The sequence below is a fragment of the Cuculus canorus genome, chromosome 23 (genome assembly GCF_017976375.1).
Source record: "Cuculus canorus isolate bCucCan1 chromosome 23, bCucCan1.pri, whole genome shotgun sequence".
Taxonomy (NCBI): Eukaryota; Metazoa; Chordata; class Aves; order Cuculiformes; family Cuculidae; genus Cuculus; species Cuculus canorus.
Window position 1 is genome coordinate 7,316,545 of NC_071423.1, and position 17,714 is coordinate 7,334,258.

The 17,714-nt window shown below is 48.7% G+C and overlaps 1 protein-coding gene across 2 annotated transcripts in view; it reads left to right on the forward strand.

Annotated features, from left to right (window-relative positions):
- Positions 1-12,372: 12,372 nt before the first annotated feature.
- Positions 12,373-17,714, forward strand: part of GRIK4 (glutamate ionotropic receptor kainate type subunit 4) — a 143,476-nt gene continuing 138,134 nt past the window's right edge. Inside the window, exon 1 of one of the 2 annotated variants that reach the window (XR_008453417.1) lies at positions 12,373-12,534. The gene's annotated coding sequence lies outside the window, so the exon portion shown is untranslated. The remainder of the gene's footprint in view (positions 12,535-17,714) is intronic. The other variant, XM_009569883.2, reaches the window with a different exon arrangement.

Sequence of the window (17,714 nt, forward strand, 5' to 3'; positions counted from 1 at the left end):
GTTAGAGGGAGGGAAATGCGTTCCAAATTCAGCTGGAAAAGTGCTGCTCCAGGTTTCCAGCCTCCGGGTTATTCCTGGCCACAGCTAATGATGATATATGAGTTTTACAGAACACTTTTCATCCGGAGACCTCAAAACCCTTCACTGAAGAGGTCTGCAACATTATTCTCACTAGGCACAGGTGGTAAAATTAATGCATTAAGAGAGAAGGTAGTTTAGCCAAGCAGCAGAAACGGGGATGATATCTCGGTGTCCTGAAACAGTGCCATGCTTTGCCTCACAGGAGCCGCTGCCTTTGCCAGCTCTTGGGCTTTGCTGGTGCTTTGATTACTGAGTCCAGCCCTCCTGCTCTGAAAGGTCAGCAAGCTTACACCTCTTGTTCGTATATACTTGCTTTCTTGTCTGTTAGCTCTGTGAGACCCCATAAAGCACCTGCTTAACCCCATCTCCCAGCACCTGCTGTGTGCTTACCATGACAAAATCAAACACAAGTCTATCAGCATCTTCTTCCTTTTGCAGAGCAGCTGCTGTGAATACCACATGCCAGTGCTTTAACTCTCACAGATTGCTCACAAAGCCTGGGTAGAGGTGATGCAAACATTTTTAGGGCCATGTGAGAGCTTCAGCTCTGCTCTGGAAAAATGTGAGCCCCGTGTCTGGTTTGGGACATGGCCTTGTGCTCCCCGCAGGGTCATATCTCTGCGTGCAGTGCTGTCTGGTCCTGTTCTTTGCTAGGAAGTGACTGCAGGCACATGGACATCCCTTTTCTTATTCTTGTTCTGGGATAATCTGGGATATAATCCTCAAATTAGTATGATCAAACCAAGTTTAAGGTCTGAGAGGATGTAACACACCAGCTGCTCTTGAAATGCATCTGTATTCCTCTCTCCCTCTCCAGTTCCTCTCCTAGGGTGCAGAGCAGCTTTGTGCTCCTCTACCTTTTCTCTGTTCCCTGCCCTACGACTCTCAACTATTACCAGTTGAAGCCTGTTTCTTGCAGCTTGAGGGTTCTTTCCTTTTCCTTCCCCTGGCATGGGTTCTGATAAGCCATTTCACACCAACCCTGGTATCTGCCAAGTGTGCACCTGGCTCGCTCCTCTCTGGCTGCAGGTGATGCTGTGCCACCCTCACTCAAACAAATGTGTGGGCATTGCTCTCATCCTGCACGCTGGGTTTGGTTCATTTGCTCCTCTCCTCTGCTGTACACTGTGTCGGCGGCTGTAGTCTGGCTTGGTTTGATGCACCAAAGGAGTGGGACCAGCAGGTTGAGGGAGGGGATTCTGCCCCTCTGCTCCACTCTCAGACCTCACCTGGAGTCCCGCGTCCAGCTCTGGAGCCCTCAGCACAGGAAGGATGTGGATCTGTCATAGCGAGTCCAGAGGAGGCCACAAAGATGATCCGAGGGCTGGAGCACCTCCTGTATGAGGACAGGCTGAGACAGGTGGGGTTGTTCAGCCTGGAGAAGAGAAGGCTCCGGGGTGAATTTAGAGCAGCTTCCAGGGCTGAAAGGGGCTCCAGAAAAGCTGGGGAGGGGCTCTTGATAAGGGAGTGCAGGGATAGGATGAGAAGGAGTGATTTTAAGCTGAAAGAGGGGAGATTGAGATGAGATCTTAGGCAGAAATGTTTTGCTGTGAGGGTGGGGAGGCCCTGGCCCAGGGTGCCCAGAGCAGTGGTGGCTGCCCCATCCCTGGAGGGGTTCCAGCCCAGGTTGGATGGGGCTTGGAGCCCCTGATCCAGTGGGAGGTGTCCCTGCCCATGGCAGGGGTGGGACTGGATGGGCTTTGAGGTCCCTTCCAACCCAAACCATTCTATGATCCTGTGATTTGAGCCTCAGTTTCTCTCCTTTATGCAACGCCACTGCTTCTACCCTGGTACCAGGGTGAATGCGTTGGGCTGTGAGGCAGCTGGGACCTGACAAGGAGGGGTGGGTCAGCACCAGTGGGAGCGAAATCCTGCAGAAAGCCAATATAATTGTGGAAACTCCCTCTGCTTTGGACAGGAGCTCGCGCTGCCCTCCTAGCAGTGTCTCCTTTGGGAGCAGCCCCTGCTGATGCGCTCTTTCTCTTGGCTTCCCCTCCATTGCCTGCTGCAATTTAAAGGTGTTGACTCTACTCCTTCAGCTTCTTCCTCACCCTGGGAAGAGCGTCTCTCAGCTGCGCAGGCAGTCTGCCACTGCTGCGGAGAGCCCGGGCTGTGTAGGTGGCTGCCTCTTGCCTCTGCCGGAGCTCAAAGCCGGAGGCGTGCGGGATGGAGTGGGCTTTGCATCCTTCCTTTGCACTCCCTGTCTCCCTGTGTTTAGTGCTGGTGAGCTGAGCCTTAATGTGCAGCACACAGATGGCCCGAACAGTTTGGAGAGCAGACTCCCTTCATCTGTGTAAAGGCAAATAGGCTTTGAAGTGACTAAACTGCTAGAGCAGTAGTGACAAGGGAATTCAGGTTTTTTTGGTTCATTCTTAGGCTTGGTTCCTCTGGTTGCAGCGAGAGGCTTTGGCACACACGAGGAAATCCTCTGCACGTTTGCACATCCCCAGGGGCATCCTGAGCTGCCACGGAGCGCAGCAGCTCCTGCGGTTTGGCTCTGAGCTGTGGCGTTGGGTCACAGCCTGTGCAACATCCACTGACAGTCGCTTGGAAGGGGGTATTGACTCTCTTTTGGGAAACTTCTTGTTCATTAAGGACTTTATCAGCTGAAAACGTCACTAGGGTAGAAAGAGCTATTTCTTCCCTGTGGAAAATCCCTGCTGTTTATTTTGTGAGCTAAAGGTCAGCTGGGCAATCTACCCGATTTAGATAAAATATGAAACCTTCTCTGCTCTAAGCTTTCTGGACTATTTTTTGGTAGCCTGCCCGTAGGAGGGAGCAATGGATTGGGGTGACTCTGATGCTCTTTGTGTTTCTTGCTAACTTGGAGGCTTTACCGTACGCACAGAGGTTGCTGCTGCCGACCATGAGCTGATTAAATGCGATGCCTCAGAGTTAAAGAGAGCTTGAGATTACCTCTGCAGCTGGGATCGGCTGAGAGGATGTGGCACAGCCCAAAATTCTAGTCAGGCTAAAAATCAAATTAAAGTTTCCCAGTGTGATATTTTAGGAGGAGAGGAGAAAAAAATATAAAAAAGATGGAAGAAGAAAAACCCCAAACAAAAAAGCCCCCCACCGAGTTCATCTGGTGGATGGAGTTACATTAAGCGAATGGAAATTAAAGGCTTTTCATAGAGATCTTCAGTATAATTTGATGGAAGACTTTAATTATTTCAAAGTGCCTAAGAAAAGGAGCTTGGAAAGATTTCGGGAGGGGGGTGAGCTTTCATAAAAATATCTCTCTTCACAAGCGTTTTGAGCTGTTGTTGGACTGAAAGGCTGCTGTCAGCTTAAAAAAGAGGGATTTGAGAATCCTGTGCCCCCCATCCTCCCCAGAGACCGGTTCCTGCGTGAGTGGCAGTCAGCCTCATAACAGAAGGCCAGGGAGCTGCGAGGAGGCGGGTGAAGGGAGAGCAAAGACTTCAGTGCTGCCAAGCAGCTTTCTTTATCAGCTTTCACAAGGCACGTAGGATGAAGAGGGATCCTGGTCATTAACGCGAGGGCGGTGGGCTGCGGTCGATTTGGATCTCTCTTGGCATTTCAGACAGCAGAGCCAGGAAGAGCATCTTCTCTCTGGCACCTTGGGGAGATGGTCCATTGAAGTCATAATGCTAAAGTTGTCACTCACCTGATTCTTGCTTGGACAGCTCAGGAATTAATGGACCTTTGTCTGGTCTCCACATTTACATAAATTCAAGGGTTTTGAGACCATCCATTCTTTCCCTGGGATGTGGATGCTCTTCTGTCTTCAACCTGCTCACTTCTCGGCAGAAATGTGGCCTCTTTAAGCTCCGAATGCTCAGTCTTTTCCACTCCTCCTCTTCCACAGCCGTACCCTGTTGAGATACCCCTCTTTCCTTCTCCAGGAGGGTGGCCCCATGGTGGGGTAGGAAGCTGCTAGCAGCATAGGGATGGGACCGTGCCCCCAGCCTTGGACCTCGCGCTGAACAGGGGTCCTGCCTGTGTGCACGACTGCTCCTCGCTGAGCTTCTGCTGAGCTGGTCAAGGCTGACAGAGTTTACCTCAAGGCGTGGTTTTGGAGGAACAGAGTGGCCTAAGTTAAAATGTGCTGCAGGGCAGAGATTCCGGTTGCTGCCCAGCGCTGCTCCCGCTCCAACAGGTACGTTCTGTGCTCCTGGGTTGTGGTGGAGGATGGGAGTCAGAAATGGCTGTGCTTCAATGAAACCGGGAGTCTTGCCTGATCTGCTACAGCCCAAGGGTTATGTAGCACTGTGTATTTCCCATTAAACTTCAGGATGCATTTTCTTGCTAAGTCCGTTCTCCCATCCCTTCCGATGGTCCTGATGCTGATTTAACAGCGCGGGGCTCTGTGGGGACAGCGCGTGCCCTGCCAGAGGCTGGCTGTGTCCCCTCTGCCGTGCCAACCCGCGCAGTGGATAATGGCACTGTCATCCTCTGCAGGGATGCTCAGAGGATAAACACAGCCAAGGAAGTTCGTAGCAAAGGAGTGGGGAAAACATAACCGACTTAAGTAAGTAGGTGAGATGGGGAGAAGAGCGGGCTCCATTCCCAGCGACTGCGTTATATAGCAGCAGCGGGCAGGTGCTTGTTTCTCTTGCCTGCGAGGGTGGGTGGTTGGCAGAGAACTGGCAAAAAGGCAGTGCTGGTAGCCATGGGGATGGGAGAGGGGGATGCTCAGCTGCAGACAGGAGCCAGGGCAAAAAGGACAGGCACGCATCTGTGCGTTGCACCGGGCAGCCGAGCTGCTTCTCTTGGCAGCAGCCTGTTGTCCTGAGTGATTGCTGTTGGGCTTGGGAAGCCGTTGAGTTTGCACAGCTCATGGGTGAAACAGTCCTAGAGAGGGAGCCTTTGGGATAAACATAATAATAAATAAACTAGAGAAATGAACTCTGTTTGCAGGAGGCTGGAGTGGCTGCAGAGTCTCCCGATTGTTAGGAGAGAGGCAGAAGGCACTGCAGCTTCAGAGAGAAGCCTGATCTGAAGAGGGACTGTGTTTGTTCAGCCCCTAATGAGCAGCTCCCTGGGAATGCTGTCAGCAGAGGTCCTGTGGGTGGCATGTCTGAGGCTGCTCAGGGGCCAGAGTTAAGCCAGCGCTCCACTAATGGGAAATTATGCAGTTTATTGCTGAGAACATTTTTTAACTTGATGTGTCAAAGCCATTCTGCACCGATCATTCTTTGCTGCGTTTCCTCCCTAACCCTGCTCTTCAAGGAGTCTTGTGCTGTGTGCTTGGCCGTGCTCCTGCAGAAGTTTGAGTGGTTAACCATTTCTGTCTTCTTGTGCCAGTACCAAACCACCCTCCTCCCACGTCGCATCTCCTGCGCTCTGCAGGTGCTTGTGCCAACGCGCTTGCATCACTGGGTGAAATTAGAGTCCCTCCGGGACCCCACGGGCTGCTGAACTCAGAGCAGTGGCTGAAGCCCAGGTGTGAAATAGCCTCCCTGATCTGTGTGGCATCTCAGGAGAAGAGCTGGTTTGGTAGAATAGCTGTTTGAGTGCAGACAGCGGCGTGGTGGATGCAGACAGCGACATATCTTCAGGGCAGGGACTATTCCTATAATGGGAAGCAACCGAGGTGATGGCAGTTGGCTTTGTTTTTAATTTAAGGGTCTATTTGCACACACCAGGCTGTCCTTGTTCTGTGTAATAACAGCATCTGCACGCGGGGGTCACCGTCTCGCTGCATTCTCTGAGGATTTGTTGTTCGAGCTACTGCGTTTGTCGGGGGTGGCACAGAGCAAATGGCCCCCTAAGGTTAGTGATTTAACTTCTGGCAAAGCAGACTGAGAGATGGAGCGGAGGAAGAGATGCTCCACAAGGGGCTGGGGGAAAAGCTCAGGCTGGAGGTTTGATGAGCGACTGCCTTCGTTCACCTTCAAAATGCTCATTTTTATCGGTCCCTCTGGGTATTTGTCCCTCTCCCACCATTGGTCTCTAAGCTCCTTTTGGAAAGGAATGATGTATTACGGTAATAGCTTTTCTTTTGGGGGCAGGAGAAGAAGCAGAGGCTGCCCGGCTGCCGTTTGACAGTAGTTAGCAGCAATCAGCTGGGCTGATAGCTACTGGGCAGCTGGAATAGTTGGAAGCCTGCTGGGCTCAAAACTGGCTCGAAATGAGTTGTGCTGAATCGCAGCCGCTCAAAACTTCCTCTGCTTGGAGCATGTCTGTGCTGAAGTGAATCCCAGGGGGAGGAGGGAGAAAAAACCCCGTGGTTCCTGTGCACTGGGGACTTAAGGCAGCCTTGCATACAGTTTATGCCTCGTGGCTGAGTTCAGTAAGCTCTAATTGATGATTTTCCCCTATATTTGGAGCATGCCTAACATCTTTCCCTGATGGATTCCTCAGTGCCTAATGGGAGTTAAGCTAAATTGCAGTTCTTCCCTCTGTGGAGAAATCTTTCTCTCCTCTGTTAGACTATTATTTCATGAAACTCTTAGAAATGGGGAGTTTTGTGAGCGTGCATCTCCAGGAAATTTGGTTAGAAATTGGCCATCATATTGCAGGTTGATTAAGGATGGGTTTAGCAATGGGTATGGAGAGCACAACTGTGTGAGCCTCGCTTTCTCTGGTATAGAGACCAGATCAGAAGGGTCTGAATTGGAGAGAGAGAATTCGGGTTGTCATATGTCTGAGTCCTTTTGGCCCATCTGGCCGGACAGGCTGTGAATTTGGGCTTAAGGGTAACGGCTGCATTAGAATGTGGTGCTGGATTTTGGATGGATTATAGGTCAAGATGCGATCATTAAAGTTGGGCTAAGGCTGGTTAATGAGCACGATTTATGCGTGTAGCTGGGAGAGAATGATGTGGTCGGGGTTTTCAGAGAGCTCAGTGTGGGCATCACTTAGTTCCTTTGTACTTTCCTCATTTAACTGGAATTGATGTTACGCCAGTGATGAGAACAACCCCAAAGCCAACTCTGGGAAGAGTTGTTCCTTGCTCAGTTTGGAAATTGGATATCGCTGATGAGGATGACTGCTCTGGGAGCAGTTTTGAGAATGCTAAGTCAGGAGCGCGGACAGCCTGATTATATAGCTAACTTGGAGCCACAGAAAGGCAAAGCGGTCAGAATGAATTTGTTCTGTGCACACATTTGTTTTTCGCGCTGAGGCGATGTCCTCTGCCTTTGTAGGCCGGCGTGTTCCTTTGTGTTGTGCTTTTTTAATGAAGCCAAGTGATCTTCGCTTGCTGCACATTGAACCCCTGGACAAAATCCACACCTGTGGTGTCATTCTTCTGCTTATATCACCCTGCAGATAGGAAGGGAATTGTTGCACTCGAGTAAGAATGAAGGAAAGGCCCGTTAAGTGTCTGCTTCAATCAGTGGTGAAAGGCTGGGTGTGGTTCTCAGGGCTTTCCTACGGCTACATTTCATGGCAATTCGGGAGTGTAAGTCCTATTAACATGTTCAGAGATGTCTGCTGCCCTGTAGTGTAGAAGAGCTTAGATCTCTTGCAGGAGTGACCCTGTCTGGGCAGGATTTCTGGAAGTGAGAGGGCTGATGGCATTTGGCTTGCTAAAGGGAGAGATGGTAATTAAATAAAACTGTATATGAACCCTGGAGTGGTCCAGGAATTACATATATATATATATATGGCTGTATTTGAAGCAACATGGCCAGTTATTCATAGAATCGTCGAGGCTGGAAAAGACCTCTAAATTCATCCAGTCCAACCATCAGCCCAACCCCACCGTGCCTACAAAACCATGTCCCAAAGTGCCACATCTACGGGCTTTTTGAACCCCTCCAGGGATGGAGACACCATCACTGCCCTGGGCAGCCTCTGCCAGCGCTTCACCACTCTGTCAGTAAAGAAATTTTCCCTAATATCCAATCCAAACCTCCCCTGGCACCACTTGAAGCCATTTCCTCTCATCCTATCGCTTGTTACTTGGGAGATGAGACAAGCACTCACCTCGCTACAACCTCCTTTCAGGTTTGGGAGAGAAAGGATAAGCGAGACGTAGCGCAGTTATCTTGAGGCTTATGAAACTTGAGTGGTGCTTTGTTCAAAAGCACTTGTATCATCACGCAAGCTGCTCTGTGCCCGTATTCCCTGTTAAGCAAAAGACTCCCCAACCCTTAGGATGAACACATTAATGGCCGTGAGACAGAGAGAGGAGGAGGGTGAGGAACTGAGAGATGCAGAGACAGAGACGGGACTGTGGGGAGAAGTCACGTCTCCTCCTGTATTTTCTATGCTGTCGTGGGGGGAAAAGCTGAGTAGCTTTTTTCCAAGGATGTGTGTGTGAAGCTTTCTCTGTGGTTTTTTTTTGCCCAGTAATAAGAAATTTCCTTTTCTCAGCAAAGATGGCCTCTTTTCTGTCCTTCCTCCACCACTGCTACCAGGATGCTGCTCCTGCTGAGCCGGAAAGGTGAGGGCTCCTTTCCCAGGGAGCTCTTCTCAAAGAATCTCTATCGGATTAAATGTAAAGCCTATTCCCTCGGGATCACATCCTCTGCAGTCACCCAGTAAGGGAGATTTGTGGTTTTTTCCTTTTCTTTTTCTCCCCTCTCCTGCCCTCAGAAATTTTATGCAGTTGTCTGAGTGGTATTTCTCATGTGGCCAGGACTCCCCTCACTTCTCCGCTGCTGCTAGCTGTGGGATTTGGCATCTGTGGGAATAAATAGGGGAAAAACGCCAGAGCTGCCCATTCTCCTCCATCCCTCTGGGATCTGGACATTTCGTCTCTAACACAGTGGCACTGCACCTCTAATTAGATGTTTTTTTTGTGTTCAACTGTTAATCAAACGCATAGTATTCTGGTTTCAAATTTTTTTTTGTGTCACTTATGCTACAAGCAGGATTAAAAGCTTCTCTCATGCAAATTAATGCCTTTTTAATGCAGCATCACTTATCAGTTTGGACTTTGGTTCTGCTTTCTTGTGCAAAGTCTATTACCACAAGTCCCTCCATTACTCCAGCAGCTGTCATTTACGTCTGGTTGCTGTGTGCACCTCTGGTGTTGCATGTATGTGTATCTCCTAACTCCTGTGTTTTCCATCTACACCTTTAGTTTAGCAGGTTTCCTTGCTCTTGTGCCGACTCTTCTCTGCCCCTCCTCTGTCTGCTCTCAAGCCTATCACCCCTATGTTTTCTCCTGCATATTCTCAGCTTGGCATCTGTCCCCTTTCCCACCTCCTTCCAAACACATGCTTACTGTCTTCCAAATGCACATCCAATAATTCTTGCTCCGTTAAAATACACAAACCCAGTCTTACAAACATCAGCTTCAGCCATCCAGAAATTACCTCCTCCCAGCCTCAAAGTACAGGCTTTTTGAGCTTATATACATCAAAATGTTCTTTGGGTGATAGATGGCAGATTAATCTATTTCACTTACAATTTTGGCAGCTGTAAAAAGAAGCAAAACTTGCTTTTTGGCCTTAAACCACTTCTTGCAGGTTGATTTGGTAGAGGCTTCTTTGTTTTCCTTTCTTTTCCCTCTTGAACCTGCCAGAGACTTTAAGTGAAATAAATAGATTAATCTTCTTTCTGTAGCCCTGAGATCAGGTTGATGCATTTAAGAGCTTTTTCTCCCTCTAGATTCCTGGTATGTTCACAGATCCAATTCATATTTCAGAACTTCCTTCATGTATAAAGAGACCTGGTGGTAGCAGTAATTCTTCAGTAACAGCAAATAGGGGTTAGTGCTTCTTGGATTTCTTTCCTTCAGAGAGAGCTGAATATTTTCAATCAAAGCAGTGTTGATAAAAGGAAATTTTGTGGGAAAATATCAGTCTTTGGCAGGGGGGGAAACCACCCAAAACCTGAAGATCTCCTTCAAAAGAGAAAGTGGGTGTTTTGCAAGACAGTCTTCAAAAAGGTTAAATTGCTGCGAGCCACACGGCTGAAAGTGAGTTTCCAAAAGTGTATGTACTTATCAAAATGGAGCTGTGAAGAAGTGTGGCAGAACTGGAAAAATCATCGGTTTTCTGTGGTGAAAGGGTGTGCGACGGATGTAAGGAGGTCTCATGGATAGGGGTTCTTAAGGCAGTTCATTCTGAACAGTCCTTGGCACATTCTAAAGCCAGGGTCCTGGTTATTGTGTTTTCTTTCATAAGCACTTGCATCCCAGCTTAGTGAGAAACACTCAAGTGAGTTGGAAGAACTGAAGTGTTGATACCATCCAGGTACTTGGGTCTTACACTGTTCGGGGGAAGATACAGGCATGTTGCCGAGGGATATTGTCTGCAAAGGAGTTGATGTCCCCTCTGTTATACAGCAGCTTGTAGCTGGTTCACTTGTTTGTCTTGAGTCTGTTCTCTATTGTGTGTCTTGAGTCTGTTCTCTATTGAAACAAAACTGAAATTTCAAACCTCTATTTTTATTTCTTAATGTAAACCTGTTGTTGATTTAAAGGGTTTTTCTTTTTCCTGGTTAAACTTTTTATGAAGCCGAGGCTCTGACTGTTTTTATTTATTCAGGGTCCCACAAGCCTCTTTGCAAGAAGACAGTGGTTGAGCGATTGAGATTCTGCTCACCTAGGACTTTCCCTGTGCCACCTCAGCTGGAGAGATCAGCTTATATTTCCCCTTCCTGAAAACATTCACTTGTATTTGGCTGCTTGCTGTATGCAGCACAAACTCACCGCTCTCTCTCGCAGCAGAGGTGGCTTAATGGAAGTGATGACCTGCAGAGTGGGTAGGAGTCTTTTGCTGAATAAATGTGGTGTAATGTTTGATACGAGAGCCCCGGCTTCTTCATGTGGGAGAAAGCGTTGATGTGAGGCTGTACACCAAGGCTTTTGTGAGTGCCAGGTGTGTGGAGGCAAACAAAGCTCTTCTTGCTTCTTTTTAGATGATTTAGAGTCATCAAATAATAGAAAGTCCTGAGTTGGAAAGGACCCACAAGGATCATCCAGTCCAGCTCCTGTCCCTGCACAGGACAACCCCAACATTCACACCGTGGGGCTGAGGGCGTTGGGCAAATGCTCCTGGAATATTGTCAGGCTTGGTGCCGTGACTGCTTCCCTGGGAAGCACTGTTCCAGTGCTCCACCACCCTCTGGGAGAAGAACCTTCTCCCAGTGACCAACCTAACCCTCCCCTGGTACACCTCCCTGCCATTCCCTCAGGTCCAGAGAAAGAGCTCAGCACCTGCTCCTCCCCTTGTGTGGAAGATGCAGACTGCAATGAGGTCTCCAGAAACTTTATCCAATGCAGAGACCCCTCAGCCTTGCGATGTTCATTATTAGTGTGTTTAAAATGGTGAAAAGGTGGAGGTGATGTCATGACTCACAGTGCTTAGATCAGAGGAGCGATGTTGGTGGGGACAACCCTGGCGCTTGTGCGATGGCAGCTTGCTGTCCTCCTCAGCTGGAAGAAAATCTGCCTTTCTCCTTCCACCTACAGACACTTGCCTTCCCCCAGGCTAGTCGTGATTTTTCCTTTAAGATAACAGCTTCGAGCCAATTAAGAATGTCTGCAGTGGGTAGAGCAGACATCGCTGTGTGAGACCACAGTGCTTTTAACTGCTATTGTTTGTTAATAAAAATAAATTGTAGGCACCGGAGAGGAAGAAAAAAATTGCACATGATCTTAGTTTCCTCTTTTCATTGTTTTTTTTTTTTTCCCAGTGAGAAGTGAATTGTCACAGCCAGGGAGCCTTTTGGTAGATGAACTCGGGAGGGTCATACTGGAATGGTTTGGATGGTTACTGGTCTCGTTTTTCCCCACGCGCGGGTGCCCCGTGTCTCCTCGCCTTGGCTGCCCTGCCTGCAGTGTAAACCATCGCCTATAAGCTACGGTGCCAGGCTGTGAGCTGCAGAGGCTGAGGCGCGGGCAGAGCTGGCATTTGGCTACCAGGAGCAGTGAGTTCTGGCAGAGGGATGGGGCAGCTGAGGGCAGCATCGTGTTTGTCGTGCTCTGAAGCTGTCCAGAGCTTGTCCATCCCAGCTCCCCGCTGCGGAAGCGTGGCTCAGGTGGCTCGGCTGGGGAAGGTAGGGCAGGGTTAGACTAAAACAGCCCTGCCCAATGGTCCTTGTGCTGTCGTATGTTGAGCTGTTCTGCCTGTTGTGCTGTGCAGCTGTCCTGTTATGCACCTTGGTGTCGGATTCCTCAGCAGCCACGGGATTTTGTTGCTGTGGTGCTCGAAGGCGTTATAGAATCATTACGGTTGGAAAAGACTTCTCAGCTCATCCAGTCCAACCGTTAACCCAACCCCACCGTGCCTACTAAACCATGTCCCAAAGTGCCACATCTACATGCTTTTTTAACCGTTCCAGGGCTGGAGACCCTTTGCTGCGCCATGTGAAGCAGAGCAGGAGGAGAGGAGCCAGCAGCGCTCAGACTGCATCTTTCCATGTGCCTGAAAGCGTTTCCCATTGCGGTTGTACCGGCAAAACCTCCTAGCAGGGAATCAGCTTACCCTCGGTCCTCGAATATAATAAGCTGCCCCGACAAATGAGGTTTAATGCTGTCAAGTCGGTGTCTGTAATGGGACTTCTGCAAGCACGACTCTGAGGGGGAAGGTGAGGTTTTCACACTTACAATTCACTTCACTGCGCCAATAAAACTTGCAAGTATTGACCGACGCCGGGGGCCCTGACAGGCTGTGTGACAAGGCTGCGGAGGGGCGGATAATTGAATGAAGATGTCCTGTGACTCAGCCTGAAGCTGTAACCGCTGAAGGCTCCCTGCCTTTGCAGGTCTGTGGGTGATAATGCTGGGGAAAAATCTCCCTTGGAGATAGCTGAGCCGGTGTGCAGCTTGTATGAGGACGTAGTGCTTTTATCTCGAAGCAATGATAGGAGAAGTTGATCAGGCTTTGCTAATGCTGGAGAGGATTGAGAAGGGTGAGACAAGGGAGAACTCAGGATTGTGAAGAGAGAAAGTTAAAGCAAATAATCCACGGGAATGAGAAATGTCAGGAATGCATTCGTCCTTCTGCCTCACTGCCTCCAGAATTCTTTTCTCCTTGAAGTTTCTTGCTGCTTTTTCTGGAAGTCACGAAGAGGGGGGGATGAAAAAAAAAGAAAGAGAGAGAGATAAAAGAACACAGCTAGGAGAACTGAAAAAAAAAAAAAATCCACTTTATATATCAGCTGAGCAGGTGTTTATCACCAATATCACCTTCCCTTGAGTGTCACCTACTCCAGTGCCAACAGCGTGGCCTTCACGGAGCTGAGCCGTCACTGTGGTGTGATGGAGAGTCGGAGGTCCTTTAATCCCTCCGGCACCTGGGGAAGAGAGATACCACTGGTCTGTCTCTCGCCTCGGGAGAGTTCATCCCCCGCGAACCACAGTGCGAATATTGTGAGGACAATGTGAGGAGAGGCGAGGTGATGGAAAGTAAAGCAGGCTCTTTAATGCTGGTGAAATCTAAAAGGAGACGTAGTTTTTATAGGAACACAGAAATTGCTAGACTGGAACAGCGCTGTGCTTGGTATTGTTAAGCATCCTTTTTTTAGTACTGGCTGCTTCCAGAAGCAGTGTAGGGAGCCTTGCCCCGAGGGCTGATTCTTCCAACCCTCTCACACGGCGTGTTAGCCTGTGCCTTGCAGCATGAAGGGTTTACACGCCATCCAAAATCTTATTTTCTCTTGTTTTAAAAACCTCAAACTTTACTCTTGTAATTCTAGCTGTTCATTCTCTTTATAAACGTCTGATCGTTCTCTCAATCTTGCTGAGGTTTTGACTGCAACAATACCTAGCGGTAATGATTTACCCATGCTAATCGTGCATTTTGCAGAGGAAAACATATTGTTCATAGCTTTAAATGGAGTGATTTTTCAGTTTAATTGAACTTGCAGCTCTGTATCCCTGGGGCAGGCTTGCAGTTTAGTTCCTCCCCCTGAGACACACCGGCTCTTGCTCAAGCCCAGCAACAGTCACCTGTTGGAATGGTTTTCAGCTTCTTTCCCTCTTGTCAGTTTCATTTAAAATTTAGCTTCTCTGCAGAAGCTTTACAAAAGGAAATAGCTCTTTTTTGCTTGTCAAAAGAATGAAAAAGGCTCTGTTGAGTTGTTTGTTGATATTTCCTGACAGTTTTTCAGAATTCCTTGCAGCTCTGCAGCTGTTAAATTTGTTGTCTCAGCTGTGAGGATCACTCTAGCTTTGCTGGAGCTGCGTTTTCTCACCATTCATCAAGCTTCTGGTGATGCACAGAAAGATCCGTTAACACCGAAGCCACCTCCAAACTGGCAGTTGGGTAAAAGTCTGCCTCCCCATTGCCTGGATAAGTTGCTGCCAATTTTTTAAGGGTGTTTGTGGTTTCTCAGTGAGCTCGCAGAGGATGGCATAGGGGGGGTTGCAGTGCTGGGAAATGGAGGTTGCATCAGGATAAAGCACACGGTGGAGCGTTTTGAAAGCCTGCTCCTGGCACTGCCTTCCAGGACCGGGAGCGCAGTGCAGCTGGAGCTGCAGTGCCGCGTCCTGCTGGGATGCAGCCCATCGCCAGGGCTCCCCACCTTGCCAGGGGATGGATGTGGTAGGGCAGGTGGTAAACAGATTTCACAGGGTGGCAACATCTTTGAAAGTGTGAACAGAAATAGCAATGCACCTGGATTTCTTCACTGTCCTTAGCAGAGTGGGCAGGGGGAAGAAAAGAGAGAGAAGAGAGGTGGCTGGTGCGCATGGATCTCTTCACTATCAGTGTGGCAGCTTCTGGAGAATTTTATTGTGATTTAACATGTTATTCTGCCTTTTGGCTTCTGCTGTATTGTCGAAGAATTTTAAGATCTCAAAATATCAGGAAGACGCGGTGATAGCAGCGCAGAAGAGCACCATCTCACACAGTCATTAAAAATGTATAAGTAGTTTCAGAAGCAAGTTGCTTCCTCTGAGAAGCAAATCGTCCATAATTCTGCTTGGTATTTAGAGACTTTTATCTCCAGCGAGAATTCAAAACTGTTCATGGTGGTCTTGATTTATTTTATTCTCCTGAATTTTCAGAGCTAAAGATGAAAAAGGGCTTAGCAGGAAAAGAATTCCTTGCTTGTGCTGTGCAGGGAGAAGCCGGAGGCCAGCCCAAGATCCACCAGCTATTCAGCAATTCATGTACCACCCTGAAGGACCTAGGGAACTGTTTTTTACCCAGCCTACTCCTTTTGGGAGTAGCAGATTCAGATTGCTTTATAAACAGCTCTCCATCAACCAGGCTTGCTTGCTGTCATAGCACGCCCGCCAGTACAGCAAAGAGGAACTGTTGATGCAATAGCTGTAAATACCCAGGCTGACAAAAGTTCTTGTGTTTTTGATGCAAACTTTACTAAAGGAAGTTGGTTTGATTTATTTCCAGCAAGCTGTGGGAATGGTGAGTTGGGATAAGTCATCTACCCATGCACAAGAATTAGTGCAAGTTGCTAAATATCCTCATTCTCTTAAGGTCCTGCGTGTGGGTTGGGGCAACCCCAAGCACGAATACAGGCTGGGTGGAGAATGGATTGAGAGTGGCTCTTGAGAGAAGGACTTAGGGTTGCTATGGGCAGCCTGATCCAGTGGGAGGTGTCCCTACCCGTGGCATAGGGTTGAAACCGGATGAGCTTTAAAGTCCCTTCCAACCCAAACCATTTTTAAGTATTTTCTTGACTTCTAAGGCTTCCTGCTTTGTGTTGCATGAAAGAAGAATGTCAGCTTCCTTCCCTCTCTGTGTGAAATTTAGGGCTACACTGGAATCTACCCAGTTCCTACCTCTGATTCAGGACTGCACCTGAGCAGAAAGCATATTTGATAGCTTCTCATGGGGAGATGAGAGAGAGACAGACGCGCCTTGCAGCTGGGAGGAAGGAAAAGCTGTTGGGAGGATGGGTAGCTCAGCAAGGCAAAAATTACTTTACGGTGAATGGGTTTGAACTGTGTTTACAACCCTTTCATGCTTGAATTTAGAGAGTAAGAGGCAGGAGGAACTTGGAGACTGAGGAGATGACGAGAGCCATGAGGACTGAAATACCTTTGTCCCTTTGAGAATAGAAACCATGCTGTTAGGCTAGGGCTAAAAATCCTCTCTCTTTCTTTTCCCTGTCATCCTACATCTTGAATTCCAGTGCCTATTCCCACTGCTCGGTAGCGCAGGTGGAGGAGCATCCTTGTGTTGCATTCCCTGGGTATTTTGCAAGTACCTCCATCAACCAGATGGTCTATGGGCATGGGCCCGTGTATTTCTGCTGTCTGCTGAACCCCAAGGTGTATTTCTATTGCTGACAGCTGTTCCTTAGGTTCGTGCTCAAAAATCAAAATACTGGGAAGCCGTTCCTAGCAGTGGGGAATGCGGTAGGTGAATGCAGCATCCCTCTGTGCTCCATGTTCTAGGTAATTACAACCCTGCCGCTCACGTAACACAGCACAGCGGGCGCCCTGTATTTATTATTTAGCTTTACTATTAACTCAGAGCTGGTGATGCAAAGGCAGCTGCTTCTCTGGGAATCTTGTACATGGCCTCTTCACCAAACCAGGCTACAAACAGGAGAGGTGGCCTTGAGGTCTGTCCCTCAGAGCTGAAAGCCCTGAGACCCTTTCCCAGACCTTGGGTGTTTTTAGGGTCCCTGGAGAGCTTACCCTGGTGCAGTTTGTCCTTCCAGAGTCTAAAATGAGGACCATTCATTGCAGCACGATGATTCCACAGGGCTTTGGCAGGGAGCAACAGCGATGTTAACTCTGGCATCTTCTTAAATGGCAGGCAGGCATTTCCCTTCACTTTTTTTTGGCTGGAAACTGGTGTTTTTTAACCCCCTTTTCTTTGCCCTAGTCCAGAGGCATACGTAGGCTGCTGTCCTGCTTTTCCCTTGGTGGCTGCCTTTTCAAATGCAAAGTGTCTGCTGCAGGTGGGATCACTGTATTTATCTGCACAAAGACACGATCTTAAAACTCCTTGCGAGATGATATTAGATGGATGTCGCCAGTGTTGTGGAGAAGTGCACATCTTCTGCACTGAAAGCACGCCTAGGGTAGTGGTGGAAGAAGTGGGACACAAAGAAGAACAAGAATGTGAGTCTTAGGTAGCAGCTTTGGAGTTGGTCCTGAGTATGATGCTGCTCCTCACAGTGCAGACCTCAACCTCCTCTTGAGGTCCCTGAAGATTCATTTGGAGCCTTTCTCTGCTTCTCTCTTTCCGATGGCTCTAGTAAGTCTCTTCTAGACAACCTTAGCCAGGCAGGAGGGACCAGTGGAAGGCAAAACACATTTGAGGTCCTATATCAGATGCTTTGGTAGTAGACATGTAATTGTTAATCATCGTTGGCTGGCAAGGACTGCTCAGGGCATCTTCTGCACTGAAAGCATGCCTAGAGTGGGACCCAAAGGAGGAAAACAAGACTGTTAGTCTTAGGTAGCAGCTTTGGAGCTGGTCCCAAGCACGATGCTCTTCCTTGGGGTGCAGACCTCAAGCTCCTCTCGAGGTCCCCCCAGCTCCTCCTCTGGCTCTGCAGGGAAGGGTTGAGAGGGAAGGAACGTGTGATCATGTGCGACTTCAGAACTGCAAGCGCCGCTTGCCCAGCCTGGGCTGTAATACCGGTGTGAGTAAATTTGATGCCATCCTGCTGTTTTGTCAATAACTTGGAAAGTTCTGAAATAGCTGCTTCAAAGTGTTCAAATGATATGTTGCTCCACAATCTGTCTCTGCCGCCGCCAATGCTTCTAAGTAACCAACTTACCATGCGCTTAACCTTTCAGTTGTTTTCCTCACTAGGCATTGCTCTATAATTCCCAGGTTTTT